Raw genomic sequence first — 5,081 nt, forward strand, 5'->3', positions numbered from 1 at the left:
GCGGCCCCAGCCACACAAGCTGCCCTTGGCTTTAGCCAAGCCAAGCAGCCCAAGAAATTCATGGTTAAGATAGTAAATTCACGGTTAGGTTAACCATACTACCTATTTAGGTAATCAAAATTTCTTTGTCTAGCCACTTTTTGATCACTTTCACAAAGGGATAGTAGAATCGAACTATGAAATGACATCCCACTACTAGAATGTTTTGAGTGTCGAGAAAACTGTGAAGACCTTTAAGTTCGAGCTGTAGAGTTGGTTAGTAACTTAGCACGTTTTGAAGAGGTATACCTTTGGCATTTTTTCTTAAAATTCTACTTGGGATGCCATCGAATGCGAAAAGTAGAATACATCAATGATTCACCTTGTTATCACCACATTTATTCTCCTTATTCCTTATCGAACAACTCATACATCAGTTGTCCTTGTGACTTTTTGAACGGGTCCTACTTTATTGAGAGAGCTTAGTCACTGAAGCTTACCGATTAGAGGATTACCCAACCAAACACCTTATCTAGGAAACTTCAAATCTATTTAAGAAGGCGTAAGATTGAACCCTAGGTTTGTGCCTAGACTTTAGCAACTTGACCGGCCGACGATTGAAAATAAAATAAAATAAAATAAAATCATGTAAACCTTACTTCGAACTGATGGTGTAGTCCACCAACCTTGGTAACCTGAGTTTGCCTCCATGGTCTGACGAATTCTCAGTGGTCTAATCGATAATCTTCTTATCTACTTCGACAGTGAGACCAAATTCTCTAAACTCTGTTAGTCAGCTTTGTACCAGATTCCTAGATTGTAAACTTCGATTAAATTGATACTCTTCTTGGAAGACGTGATCTTGATGGATGAGATTCTTTTCTTTTCCCAAAAAGAGCTTGTAGCGGAAGAAAGTTGACAATTTGTCCTATTGATAAAGTCGACACAACACTGAAAACTTGGTCCTCTCGACTTTATCAACAATTTGTTGGTGATTTTTCGCCTATAGTATCCTTCCTCACTTTTCAGCCGAGAAAAGTTACTTTAGTTTGGAAAGTTGGAAATGAATAGAGTTTCTGACAACTAAACTGTTGTCTCATTTCACCATCGCTTTACACTTTTCGATGACATTCATCTTTTGGAGATTCATGACGACATATCCTTGGATGTTTTGGCTATATAGAGGTGGCATGATGGAGTATCACTTATATTTCCAATATGTAGAACTGTTTGGAATAAGCCATCTTATCTATGACTTAAAGTCAACATTTACCATCTTTGCTTGAAAATCACATGACATTTCTCCGTGGATAGCGTGTCCAAAATCTGTATCAACCTTATAACTTTTTAAGTACACTTAATTGCAAAATGAGCTAAGTTTTTGACAACGGCAGTGGTTACGAGGGCATTATCGTGTATTAGTCTGGTTGTACAAAAGCACATATCTACATTGAACACTTTCAGCTTATCCTACTTTATTTCAATTGGAAAATACGAGTATCGATATGGCGTTATCTTTAACCCATCAAGGAATTGTTTGAATGGTTGTAATAACCTTTGGTGTATGATTGGAGTTGGGGAAGTATCATTATACACTCTCGGTACGAGGTATTTTATACATGTAGAGAATGTGGAAATCAATAACAATGATGTTGAACCAATGCTACGTGATAACTCATATATTTCATGCATTTAAATCATCCATTTCTAGTCTCTTTGTGATGTTTTTGAGTTAAACTGGTTGCATTTTACATTATTTTGTGTTAGTGTGCAGTTACATGTACTTTAGAATCAATTTGAAGGCAAAAGAAGTGAAAACATGCCCTTTGTGGAGCTGATCCTTATTCAAACATGGAGATAAGTTTAGTGTCCTATTTTGGAGCCCAAATAAAGTTGTTACTTGTTTTGAAGTCCAAATAAAGAATCCAAGATGAACCCCAGCCATTCCATACACTTTCACCACTACAGAAAACTCATCGGAGAAGGTTGTTCTTGGAGAAGTTCTACATCAAAATTGCTTCAAGGGTTTTCTCTCCTGAATTTATATTCACTCATGTTGTTTATTTTCGTTTTAATTTCTGTGAACATGTTGTGTAACTAAGTTCATAGCTAGGGATTTGGATGTGGCCTTGCAAAATTGATCCATGTTTTTAAGTTAAAGTATTCAGTTTATCAATTTGCTTCCTGTTTCATTCAATGAATCTATTGTTAAATTTGTTTGTTGATTTTAATGTTTGATCAACATTAGGGTTAACTACAGATCATCTAATCAGGATTATAGTAAACATCATTCTTAATCTTGGTAGACATGTGAATGAATGAAGAGAATGCTATGCAAACATCCTGCCATGTATTTTCTTTGGTTCTTTAACGTTTTCTTGCATGCTAAAGACTCTTAATTAGGAATCGAAGTTGAACATCCCAATTAGGTTGCAGATTAGGAGAATTTGATCAAAACAACACATCATATGGCTAATCATATTTATGTAAAACGAACTCAGGAAACAGGTTGGTAGTTGAATACGACATAATTTTATAAACATGGAATTGGTTTTGTAATGGTGAATTCGAATCCCTGGCCTCATCCCCATTGCTTCTACATCAATATATTATTCGCTACTACATTCTTGCATTTTAATTTAATTAAGTTTACAACACAAAAACTACTCTCAGTTGGTTACTTTCATTCCTTAGTTAGGGTTATTTCAAAGTTAGTAATTTATAGAGGTCCAAGTAGTCCCTGTGGTTCAACACCCTTACTCGTGCCATTATACTAACCATATTTTTGCACTAGGAAGGAACATAACAAAAGTATGGCGCCGTTGCCAGGGACTGATTGCAGTCCCCTATAATTGCTTGTTTTTGTTTAAAACCCTATCTATTTTCATTTAAAGTATAGATTCTTATATCCCATTTTATTTTTGTTTTTTAGGTAGTATATGTCAGATAAACTTGCTGAGATAGGCCAAAGACTTGAACGGTTAAGGGGCAATACCTTTGGGAACTTTATACCAACTAGTGCTCTGATTAACCATGAAGAAGAGGACGATAGTTCTTCTAGATCAACGAGTGTAGGTGGTTATTATGAGCACTCTAATTCGGACAGCGATGAAGAGATAGTTGACAATAATGATGACAATCGAGCTTTGGAGGATTATGCTCAACCAATTATACCAAAAGCACCTTCACGCATCTTGCTGCCTCTTGAACCTATAAACTATGATCTCAAATCTTCACATGTTCACATGCTTCCTTCTTTTTATGGTTTACCTAACGAAGATCTATTAGTCCATATTAAAGAATTCTATATTGTTGTGAGTGGTTTACCTTTGCAGGGAGTGAATGAAGCAAATCTGAGGATGAGGGTCTTTCCTTACAAATTGAAAGATAAGGCCAAGGTTTGGCTAATGACTTTAGCACCTGGTTCGCTCACCACTTGGGATGCTGTAGCTAAGAAATTTTTAGAGAAGTTTTTTTCTACTCAAAAGACAGCCATTTTGAGAAGACAAATCTTTAACTTTAAGCAAGATGATGGAAAACCTTTCAATGAATATTGGGAGCACTTCAAAGGCCTTTTGCTGCAATGTCCACATCATGGGTTACCTCCTTACTTACAAATACAAATTTTTTGTGATGGATTAACCCAAACATGTCAATCAACTGTTGATAATGCATCAGGTAGGGCTTTGAAGAAAAAGAATGCTCAAGAGTCATATAACATCTATGAGATGTTGGGATCTAATGCTCAACACAAAGATACAAGAGGTAAACAAGCTGGAATGTATGAAATGAGTTCTAATAATGATTTTGCATTGCAGGTGGCAAGTTTGGAAAAAAAGCTTGATTCTGTGCTCAATATGGTGCCCAAGATAGCTGAGGTGTGTGCCATTAGCAACATACCAGGTCATCCAACTTATCAATGCTCAGCTAGTGAGGCTTATCCCAAATTCGTCCAAGAGCAAGTGAATCTCATGAACTCTTACAATCAAAGGCCAAGGAGTGACGCATACTCTAATACATATAACCCTAGTTGGAGAGATCATCCCAACCTGTCATGGAAGAATAACAATTAGTTTCAAAACTTCTAACCAAAGCCTGCTACTACACTTGAAGATACTGTTAAAATGCTAGCTCAAAACACCGTTCAATTCCAAGAAACTACCAATATTACGCTTCAACAACATTCAGCTGCTCTAACCAAAATGGAGACAAAATTAGGTTAGATTGCAGATGCTTTGAGTCAAAGAGAGGCCGGAAAGTTTCCGAGCCAACCGGTGATACTTCAAAGGAACCAAGAGTAAGCCAAATCAATTAGTACACTTAGAAGTGGTAAGGTTATTAATAATGGAGTTGGCAATGAAGTTACTAATGAATCTGATGATGTGAATGCAGGTGCCACTCAAGAAGAGATTGAGAAACTGAATGATGATCCAAGCAAGGCCACTTCATCATTTGAAGCTCCAAATCTTTAAAAGGCTGAAAAACCTTACACTCCTCCCATCCCATTTTCAGGATGACTTGCCAAAAGCAAGCAGGATAAGTCATTTAAAGAGATTTTTGATATTTTAAGTAAACTGAATGTTAATTTACCTTTGCTTGATGTCATTAGGAATATGCCAGCATATGGGAAATTCTTCAAGGAGCTGAAAAACTATAAGAGAAAGTATGGACCTAATGAGAATGTGATGGTATCTGAAAATGCGAGTGATATACTTCAAAGAAAGCTTTCACCAAAACTCAAGGATCTGGGCAGTTTTTCTATCAATATCACTATTGGAGACAAGCTAGTAGAAAAGGTTATGCTTGATTTGAGTGCTAACATCAATTTAATGCCTTATTCAGTGTACCTTCAATTAGGTTTGGGGGATCTGAAGGCAACAACTATTTCATTGCAACTTGCTGATCAATCAGGGAAGTATCCAGGAGGTATAGTGGAAGATATCTTAGTTTAAGTTGACAAACTAATTTTGCATGTTGATTTTGTGGTGTTGGATATGGAAAAAGCTCCTATACATGATCGTGAGTTACCTATTTTGCTTGGGAGACATTTTATGGCCACTGCAAAGACTATCATAGACGTGCAAAATGTTCTTCTCACCATG

At 36.5% G+C, this 5,081-nt stretch overlaps 1 non-coding gene across 1 annotated transcript; it reads right to left on the minus strand.

Annotated features, from left to right (window-relative positions):
• Positions 1–3,473: 3,473 nt before the first annotated feature.
• On the minus strand, positions 3,474–3,580 carry LOC137714029 (small nucleolar RNA R71). The gene has a single exon (XR_011065371.2). It is a non-coding gene; the product is annotated as a small nucleolar RNA R71 (small nucleolar RNA).
• Between the last annotated feature and the right edge of the window lie 1,501 nt (positions 3,581–5,081).

The sequence above is a fragment of the Pyrus communis genome, chromosome 1, assembly GCF_041283825.1.
Source record: "Pyrus communis isolate YQ-2024b chromosome 1, ASM4128382v1, whole genome shotgun sequence".
NCBI classification, from domain to species: Eukaryota; Viridiplantae; Streptophyta; class Magnoliopsida; order Rosales; family Rosaceae; genus Pyrus; species Pyrus communis.